The sequence below is a fragment of the Zea mays genome, chromosome 8 (genome assembly GCF_902167145.1).
Source record: "Zea mays cultivar B73 chromosome 8, Zm-B73-REFERENCE-NAM-5.0, whole genome shotgun sequence".
Taxonomy (NCBI): domain Eukaryota; kingdom Viridiplantae; phylum Streptophyta; class Magnoliopsida; order Poales; family Poaceae; genus Zea; species Zea mays.
Genome location: NC_050103.1, coordinates 156,742,464 through 156,753,836, shown reverse-complemented (window position 1 = coordinate 156,753,836; position 11,373 = coordinate 156,742,464).

The following is an 11,373-nucleotide window of genomic DNA, read 5'->3' as shown; positions in this document are numbered from 1 at the left end:
TACTTAATGCAAAATTTAATATAGAATTACCAGTAGCCAAAACTGGAAGTAGCGCCAAATAAGAGATAATTTAAACCACATAAACTTTAACAAGTGTAATGGAAAGGTTGAGAAGTTAATGGGATTGACAAATCAATAAGGCAACTAAGTATATCAGATAAGAAGAGATATATAACACTTATTTAAGTAGAGAACCATAGCAACTGAGACAATTATTACACAAAAGAAATGTAAAGCTGTGATGTTCCCATAGATACTGCAAGAATGGGATTGACAAATCAATAAGACAGCTCAGTATGTCAGATAAGAACAGATACATAAAACTTATTTCAGTAGGGAACCATAGCAACCGAGACAACTATTAACAAAAAATATAAAGCTGCGATGCTCCATAAATGTTGCAAGGAAAGTTATATGTAGGCTTTCTTTTAAAGGCGAGAGGCGTCGCCTTGTGAGAGGTGTCACCTTGTTCCTTGAAATATCTCTGGGAAGATGAAGTTTCAAGATTCCTAGCTTCATGTGTAAAGTAGAAGCGAGCACTGCCAGTTCATTGGTCAGCTTTTTGAAAGATATATGGAATAAAACTTTCGAAATAAGTTTAGAGTGTTACTGAATGCAAAATCTAATATAGAATTACCAGTGACCGCCTCGCAAGAACTTGGCCCATGGGGTGACACAGCACTAAGACCACAACACAAATTTGGCACTATAAAGCATGAACCAAATCTATCAGAATATCATGTTAAAATGATAACAATTAAACTGATGTATTTTTGAAGATAATTAAATCAATGTAACACAACTTGGACAGGACATGGACAAACGGATGGGTGAATCCGTTGACCCCCATGCATACAATTTTACATAGAAGAAAAGGTAAGGAGATAGCGCCGCGGTACCACCACCACTATATATATACCGAGCTGGGAGGAACCGCACGGCCGAATCCATGGGCGCAGCATGAAGGCGGAGATCCGGTGAGGTCGTAGACCAGGAGTAGAGGTCGTAGGCCATGGACGCCGGTGAGCCTGGGCGAGCACCGTGGTAGGGAGTTGAGCGCGAGCTCGCCATTGGGGAAGAGTGCGCGCAGGGGCGAGTGGATGCTAGGGCGCACGGCCATCAGCAGAGAGGGGGAGGGAATGGGAGTGGCGGCGGGTATGGGGAGCTTGCCCTGGTTCGGTGGTGGCTGAAGACGAAGCTGAGGGAGGGGGCAGCCATGGAGAGGGGCAGCGGCTTGCTCCCAGGCGTGCACGAAGAAGAAAGGTGTGGGGAGGATAGAGAAGAGCCTAGAACACGTACGGTGGATAAGGATGAGAATGAGGATAAGATAAAAAATATAACTTCCTAGAGTTAAGCCGTCGGAAGTTCAATAACTTCCTAGAGTTTATACATGTACTCTAGGAAGTTAAATAACTTCCTAGAGCAGGCTGTAGGAAGTTAGCTTTTCGTTTGACTAGTCAAAAGCTGAAATCTAATTTCCTAGAGGCAGCCGTAGGAAGTTAGCTTTTTGTTTGACTGGTCAAAAGCTAAATATAACTTCCTAGAGGAGGCCGTAGGAAGTTAGTTGCCCATGCTAACTTCCTAGAGGCAGCCGTAGAAAGTTAGCGGCTCGCTTGACCGAACACACGGGTGAGCATGTGAAAGCTAACTTCCTACAGCTTTTATAAAATACCGTAGGAAGTTATGTTTATTTCCTAGAGCTACCAGTTGCCTCTCGAAAGTTATTTATTTCCTACAGTTTGTTATAAAAGCTGTAGGAAGTTAAAAAACCGTAGGAAGTGTATGATTTTGGTGTAGTGTATCTCCAGCTTCTTTTCTATCTCATCTTCTATTTTATAATTTATTCCAAACTCTACTTTATATACAATGTTATCTATAGTGTAGAACATTGTTCTGCATGGCTATAAACACGATATGCTGTACACATCCTTATTGTGTCTACGAACACAAGGTTTTATTAACCTCTAAGAGGGGATCCAATTAGGACAATTATTTTTCGTGTTAATCTATTGTCAATATTTTTTAAATAAAAACCTATGCAGGTAACCAATAGTTGATAAGTGTAACCAAGATTTTGTCTAAGCATTGCTATCTCTATTGCAAAAGGATTTTTGTAGCCTAATTTTTAGACCTATTCATTAGTCTATAACTAAGCTAGCAAAATAAAGTTCACAACTAAAGGCAATAATATAAATGCAGAAGGTTAAGTACGATAAAAATACTTTGGTATTTTCCTAGATATCAAGTAGTGCACACACTTTTTACTAACCCTTGTTGGAGTCCCACACAAGGATAGTCCACGTGAGGGCAATCAAGCTCTTGATCAGGTAACTCGGATCTTCTCCACGAGTAAGTGGTGTTGCACCTTTCGGTCTCTCTTAGATGCTTCTCATCGTCTCTGCTATTGAGTTTCTTGCTAAAACGTCATGGGTGTTGTTTTCTCTAGTACACTATCATAGCCATACCATAAACACAATTGGTATGATCTTAAAAGATACAACCTCTCTCGGTAAAATTACAATGGCGTGTGCAAGCATGAAGGATACAATGGTGTAAGCAAGCACCAAGGCTTTGAGATGTCCTTTTCTCCTTATAACACCTAGGCATTAACATAGAGCCAGCACTGTAATATCGGTCTAACTAATCTAAGCACTTCATAAAGCACCTACGCTAATCATCGTGTGTTTCTCCAAGCATTGGGGTGTTTAGAGCTAAAGGATTGTAGTCTCAACTCACTACCAATGTTTCTCAGATCCCACACTTGAGATATTGTTGGTTGGAGTGGTATTATAGCATCATCTCTCCAAAAGAGCCGTTGGAACGTAGCAAAATTTTCTACGCAACACACTAGAAACGTCAGTTGATTTCCACTTCAGCTAGCTATTGCCAACCTTGAAGCCTAGGTATCCGGTGCAGTCACCGGTGCTACACCATATATATCTGGCGAGTGTTACCCGGTAAGGTTATGTTTGCAACCCTTACTGAGTGTCACATTCAATGTGGGGCATGGTGCTTCACTGGAGACATCAGAAGCGTTGTAGACTCATGCGTACACATTGCGAGGCTTATTGTGTGTCCTATTCGGTGTGGTGTCTGGTGTGCATGTCTGATGCACATCAACATGTCTGGTGCACTCTATCTTCAAGCCCTTCTTTAGTACCGACACTGCACCTATCCGGTGCAATATCTGGTACACCACCAGACATATCTAATGTGCTAAGTAGTCATGTTTTCTTCGCATCTATGTGTTTCTTCGCTTGAGCTTCCTTTGTCTTGTGTCTTGGACTCTTGGATGATCTTGATAAGTCTTTAATGATTCTTCTAATGCCTTGCTTTGATGTATTGATCTCCTTATTCACCTTGCGCCTTCGTCAAGTCCACGCTTTATTCTTTACACTATAAACATAAACACTAGCAAACATCATTAGTTCAAATGGTTATGTGGATCATCAAACACCAAAATCTATTAATCAAATGGGTTGTTGTCGTTTTTAAAAGCAGGTATGTGTGTCTGCATCATCTACTGCAGTGCAGTTGGTAGCTGTTATAACCACACACAATATAATGCTTGTGGGTACCCTTATAGTCTTAGACTGGTTGCATCGCATCGCAGCCCTTTCCCCTTGCACTGTAGCACCAGTAGGGGCTATAGAGCACTGCTACTTGCCGCAGCGTGGCTCCCTCTCTCTTCAAAATTGGAGGCGCCTTAAATACTATTTGCTCTTATTTTGCGTGCACGTGAGTAATTGTTAGTTGAGATAAAATTGATAATGGATGATAGGTAGGTATGATAAATGATATTTTGTGGTTGTAGTGGGGTATAAGGAAGAGAATTTAAGGAGAACTGCTACGGGAGGGAGAAAAGTAGGGAGTGGAATCTGGGTGATGTGGCACAAAAGTGTGGGGCGAAATTTTGGGTGAATCGTTGCACACGTCCTTAGGAGTGGCTACAGTGATATCCTTTTTACCACAATGCCATCCTTTGCAATTAAGCAAAAAGACGAAAGCCTTATCTCAACCATCCAATGTCTGCTCGGTCAGCCTAACACCTAACTGAAGTCCACTGCTAGGGCTGTATTGCCCAAGAGGCGTCTTGGAAGTGTTGGGGCTCCTAGGCAAAGCCTATGACTTGTAGGACTAACCAACTTTTGCCCCAAGGCATAGGGCTTTGACGATGCTAGATTTTCACTTAGCCAACATTATTGTGTTCTACTGATGGAGTCTTGGAGGTGTTTTGCTAGCATCCATGGGTACACCTTCCCCTTGATGCTCAAGGTGGCCCTTAGGCTTATCGTAGGCCCAATATGGTCTATAGTTAGGACCATTCTCGTGTAAACGCTTGATAGAATAGTTCATATTGCACACAGAGATATTATATGTTTCAACTAACTTGACCGACAGTAGAAGCATTAAGCAATAGTTATGTCACACTACTCTCGAATTGGAAGAGTCGTGCGATGCTATGAGCGCTATGCTCGATGGTTGTAAGAGTGGTAGAGGATAGCGATCGAGACTCGAAGGAAATGACACTTCTAAGTGTGTGTGTGTGTGTGTGTGTGTGTGTGTGGTTCCATCTTTTCCTTCACTATTTTGCACTATCCACCATATTTTATGATGAGCACTCTCTTCTATAGCCACACCTAACTAACCATAGTCGTCACATCCCTCCAATCCTCCACAACATCATGGTTGCTACCCACTCATGGGAGTCACTACCAAGCGTGTGGATCCTGAATTAGGAGGGGATGGACAAGGTCTGCTAAGATTTGCTAGCTCCTCGGCTGGACCTCACTACCACCTTTCGATAATGTGCGAGTGGTGATAATTAGTCACTTAGGGGGCTCTGATGGCCCTTGGGTCCCTAAAGAGTTCCTTGACATTATACACCAAGGACGGTTAGGACCTGTCGGTGTTTTGAATAAGCACCAAGGAGTAAATTTGTGGTGCATGTTTTAGGATCTAGATGGTGTGCTAGTAGGACACAAGAGTTTATATTGGTTCGGGCAGAACGTCCCTACTCCATTCTTTGATGGCTCCTGCTACCGACACATGATTGATTGTAGTAGGGATTACAAGATGGGCAAGAGAGGGAGGAGCTCCCAAGTCACTAGTTTTTGCGTATTGCATTGAGTCTGATCGAGTTGGGGCCTGAGCCCTCCCTTTTATATGCCAAGGATGGGGTCAGTGACTGAAATTCGCCTAGAGGGGGGTGAATAGGTGAAACCTGAAAATTATAATTCTAAACACAAACTAGATCCCTTGATTAGTGATTGGAACAAGATGCACAATTATCAGAGTGTAAAACTAAGTCCCTTGCTTGAAGAGAGTGTTACTTTCAAAGAATGCAGAATTAGTAAATCAATACAACTAATAAGTTTATGAATGTAGAGCAAGAGGGCTTAGGTAAAAGAAGGAATAACGCAAGTTCTTTCTTGCAAGGCGTTGCTTTTCTAAATGAGAATTTAACTTGAAGCAACACAAAATATTATTAGCAAAGAATAGTGCAAGAGAACTTAGAGAGGAAGAAAACAAACAAATCAAAAGCAATAAGCACAAGAGACACGGGTGATTTGTTTTACCGAGGTTCGGTTCTCGAGAACCTAGTCCCCATTGAGGAGTCCACTAAGGACGAGTCTTTTTCAACCCTTTCCCTCTCTCCACCGATCACCAAGACCGGCGAGCTCTTCTTCTTCTTTGTCAACAAAAGGCCGAAGTCTCCGCAAGGCCAACCACAAAGATAAGGGGCTCTTGCTAGCTTTACAATGAATGAGAGTCAAAATTCCACGCTCAAATGATCACAAGAGATATCACACACTTTCTCTCAATAACAAGGCACTATCACTAAACGCACACGAGTAGCTCTTTCTTGCTTGATCTCTCTTTTGTGGCACTTGTGAGGCTTTGATGTGTATAGAAGTGTTGCTCTAGTAGATAGGAGTGAATACCCAACTCTTGTGTATGAAATGGATCAATGAATTCTATTAAATGGCTGGTTGGGTGGCTTTTATAGCCCTCAACCACCATATAGCCGTTGGGGCGCATCTGCCAGAAAATGCACTAGCGGACGATCCGCGACCCTCCAACGGTCGATTCTGACATCTCCAACGGATACGTATGACAGATCAACGACTATCTGCCTTGGTCACACCACACGGACGGTCCGCGCCAGCTCTATAATTCCTTTTTCTCAACTTGTCACCTTCGGACTGAACCAGGTCTTCACATGCGGACGGTCCGTGAATTATAGTCGGACGGTCCGCACTGTATAGTCGGACAGTCCGCGGTTTAGTCGGACTATCCACGATTTTCAGTTCCTGGCTGAAGTCGAAACAGTGTCGCGGACGGTCCGCCAGAAGGGGCCGGACGGTCCGCGCTTAGGTGTTTTTTTTTCCAAAAAAGCTTCTACTGTCCGGAATAATCTATGGTATTCCGGACAGTCGGTTTAGAATAGTTGTAGATGAACTTATGCACCTGTGAAATGATTAACTGGGCAAACTGGTTAGTCCACAAGGTTTGTGATGGTCGTCAAATACCAAAATCAATTATAGGAAATGTTGAGACTATTTCCCTTTCTGTGATAATTGTGAACAATGAATACATTTTGTTTTTAGCATAAACAAGATAGCAAAAACAGATAGCACTGCTTTCAACATAAACAGATATCACTGTTTTCAGCATAAACAGATAGCAAAAACATACATCTTCATAAACAGTTAGCATTATTTTCAGCATAAAAAATAGCATTGTTTTTGGCATAAACAGATTTCATCCCGTCAACAAGCATAAATATTTCTAAAATGGCACATATAGTTCACAACTAATGTTCTTGATGTCCCAAGCATAACAACTAAATAGTTCATACACCAATAGCAGCCATTCTTACATAACCTAATAGTGACATAAATTTCTTAGTGTGGATGGTGCGTTTGGGCGAGACCCACCAAGACCGAAGAAGTCAGCAGCTCCCACGGGCAATGATCTAAAATTGTTGTGGCATTCAGTCCTTTGTACGGGCGATGTAAGACCACGACTAGTCCTAACTTCCACGACATTGGATCCTCCAGGCCAGCACCAGTAGACATTGGTTTGCCACGTTTGGACCGACGACCGCCACCACGCGGCACTCACACACCTACAGTGCATCCACCACGGTTCCCATGCATGTTAAAGGGAAAGATTAGGGAAGTCTTCAACCTAAGAGTTCAAATCCAAACCCGCATGGGTTCCATGGACACTAGGAGAATAAGAATGCGACAAGAAATTGATGGCGTCGTGGGGGAGTGGATCCGGCTGAGAGAACAAATCCCTCCACCTGTCGTCTCCATGGTCATCTCCGTCGATCTGTAGATCGAAAACGACATGGGTTACAAGTGGTGGAAGGGTGTATGGCACATGAGGGTTCAAAGAGATGGACACAACAAACTTACCAGAGGAAAGGCAGCTTCACGAGCTCTAGGCCCGGTGGCTAGACGGGGTCTAGAGGCGGCGCGGTCTGGACGAGATCCGGTGGTGATGGGATCTGGACGGGATCCCGGGCATAGCGATGACTATCGAAAAGAGGTTTGACGAGGGCGTGTAGATGGAGAACACGATTTGGGGGTAGGTGGCCAAGGGTGAGGTGAGAGAAAGGGGTATTCGGTGGAAAGTAGGTTAGAGACTACTTTTAGCACTGTTTAACACATTTGGTGGCACTAAAGTGCTAATGTATGCTAAAGTTTAGCACAATACTTTTAGCGAGCGTGTTTGGTTTCTGATGAGCTAAACTTTAACAAAAAGTACACTGCTAAATTTTAGCAAGGAAACAAACAAAGCCTAATTTTTTTACAAGCTGGTGTATAAAGTGTGCACCGCCACCCGATGTTTCTGCCATGTGCAGATGTTCCTTCCATGTGCTGATTGGTTGGCACAAGGTACAAGATCGGATAAGATTAAGATCGAACACTATTTTTATTTATTTTTAAACTTAAATCAATTAAGGATTACATGATTCAAGCAATCATGTTGTCTGAGTGCGAAAAGCGATTAGATATTTAGTTTACATGATTTGTTCCAGCTCGTAAATTCACGTGATTTGGCAACTAAACCACATGCATGAGTTCTGCATGGGTACGGCGACCTTTTGAGTGTCGGCTTGCGTGCACCTTCATAGTGAGTTCGTCTACACTAGTCGTAACTGCTCTAGCACACATGAACGTTGAGGAAAGGATGAGCAAAAACTATTCTCTATTATTGTACTGTAATTAGCAGTTTTTATAGTCGTACGTTTTAACAGGCGTGCGTCGGTCCTCTCTGCTTCTCACCTAATAAATTGGTCTAATATGAATGTGAAACCACCCAAATCCAAATAACAAGAAGGAACATGTACTTATAGGTGTACATTTGGGCCAGACCTAATGGGCCGGCCCGAAGCACGGAAAAAAAGCACGGCCCAGGCATGGCCTGGCCCAAAATATTTTAGTGCCGGGCCGGCACGACCCGATATATCGGGCTGGGTTTGGGCCGAGGTCGCGGCCCATGGGCAGGCACGAGCACGACCCGTTTAAGGCAGACACGAAATGGCCCATATAGAGGCACGAAAAGGCCCATATCTATACTATACTTAAAGCACCAGTTTCAACGGTCGTCATGCGTCATTTTTTACAAATAACCCCTCACAACTATTTTAAATTAATCCGTTGCACGTCTATAGATGCCAAACGACGGCCGACACGGGCTAGATGCACGCGGGCCACAACTATGGCACAAGCACGTCATGCCGGCCTGCTAACTGTGTCGGGCCAGCCCGTTAACCCGTCGATCCATTTAATTAAATCAGCGTAACAACGCCTGACACGGGCTAGATGCACGCGGGCCACAACTATAGCACATGCACGTCATGCCGGCCTGCTAACTGTGTCGGGCCAGCCCGTTAGCCTGTCGATCCATTTAATTAAATCTATACTATACTTAAAGCATCAGTTTCAACGGTCGTCATGCGTCATTTTTTTACAAATAACCCCTCACAACTATTTTAAATTAATCCGCTGCACGTCTATAGATGCCAAACGACGCCCGACACGGGCTAGATGCACGCGGGCCACAACTATGGCACAAGCACGTCATGCCGACCTGCTAACTGTGTCGAGCCAGCCCGTTAGCCCGTCGATCCATTTAATTAAATCAGCGTAACAACGTCTGACACAGGCTAGATGCACGCGGACACGGGCTAGATGCACGCGGGCCACAACTATGCCACAGGCACGTCATGCCGGTCTGCTAACTGTGTCGGGCCAGCCCGTTAGCCCGTCGATCCATTTAATTAAATCAGCGTAAAATGTCCGTTAACCCGTCAATCCATTTAATTAAATCAACGTAAAATGTTAAAAAACGGTGCAAGAGGTAGGGTTCGAACCCATGCCCAGATGGAAGAAGGGCGGGAGACACTGGGTGAAACTGTCTAACCAGTATAACACCACGCTAAGATATTTTTAATATTGAATATAAATTATATATAGGTATATACGTTTTTTGTAAAATAAAAAATAATCATATCGGGTCGGGCGAGCACTACGGGCCGAGGCTACAGCCCAAGCACGACACGACGTTCTTGGCTCTTGCAAGCATTAGGTCGTCTCTGAGACCACATTGGCGCAATGGACTACATGGTGTTTGAGGTTGCTGAATTGGATGGAGCAGCAATGATTTGTCATACTAACAGCAAAATGAAATGTTATTTGTTGGTTTTAAACGTTAGTAATTGCTACGAAGTAACATAATTTATATAGAGCGCATCCAGTTTTTATTGATGCCTGACTTTAGCAATCACTCCATATTTTGATCTATCTTTTTTATAAGTTTGACTTCATGGGACTTATTTTAGAAACTTGATCTCACAAACTTTCTCTTATTTGGTCTCTGTATGATGGAATTATGTCATTTTATAATCTCTGTTCATTCAGTCAATCGTTGTGAACTCTCTTCTAATCGCTCACTTCATTGGTCGTGTTGTACCAAGACATATTTGCATGGAGTAAACAATAACATCAGTTAGCCAAATCAAAAAATATATTATACAGAGAGCGGAGACAATCAATAAAAAATCTTGAATTTTTTTGATGGATAGTTTATGTGGGTATTGTTGTAAGCCGTCGCAACGCACGGGCAAACGACTAGTATTTATTAAAACTACACTTCATTTCACACTTTCATGTACTTTATAAAAAACACAAAGCTAGAGATAATGCTAATTAGATGTTTTTATAGGTTTGAATTAGAGTATGTGATGTAATTTTACTTTTGTTATGAATATTAGATAATGAACTAAACTTAGGAACTTTGTATAGAGCTCATTATACTCTTTTTTTCTTCTAACAAAATGATTTGTAAACGAGGTAGTCATTGCATAGCTCTGGTAGCTTAATACAAATTTTAAGTTTGCTTTTGGTCAAATTTATTTGTCTTATCTTTTATTTGCTTTATTAAATTTGTTTTGAATTTTGGGCTCTGATATAAATTCTGGGCCATGATGTGAATTTCGGGTCAAAAACTGAATTTCGGGCCCTAATTTGAATTTCGGGCCACAAATTGAATTTCAGGCTTTTATAATTTCGGGCCGCCCGAAATGAGCCCGACACGTTTAAGCAATTACGTGTCGGGTCATGGGCCGAAATTCAAACGGGCCCGCCCGGCCCGAAATTCAAACAATACGGGCCTTTTCGGGCTTGGGCCGGGCGGCCCGAATGTACACCTATACATGTACTGCGGCCCTGTTTGGCACAGCTTATTTCCAGCTTCTTCACAAATTTAAGCAAAAGTTCTGCCAAACAGCTAGCTTATGCAGCAGCTTATCAGTTCAGCTGCTTCTCAGAATACACTAAAAGCAGCCAACAAGCAGAAGCTGTTTTTCACCAGCTTATCAGATAAGTTGTTTTTTCAACAAGCAGCAGCTGTGCCAAACAGGGCCTACATCGCTTCCACATTTCTATCTGAAGAAGGACGAGCAACCCAACTATAAAATGGGGTCACTCCTTTTTAACTCATATCTTTTTGAACTTTTGGTTAAGATAAAGTGTAATATTTATTATTATCAATATAATATATCTTATATGTGAACTATATATTTATTTTGGTATTAAATTTATTTTTTATGAGCACATCAAATATGATTGTACCCTGCTTCTGCTCACTAGCTGAAGGAGAAAAAAGGTTCGAGCTGTTTTTAAATTTATACCTTTCTCGAACTTCTAACTAAGATAAAGTATAATATTTGTCTTTATCAACTTAATATATGATATATGTGGATCCTATTTAACTTGGTATTAAATTTATTTTTTTATAAGTATTAAATATGATTGTATAATGTCGCAAACCTGAGGCATTATACTAATAGTATTA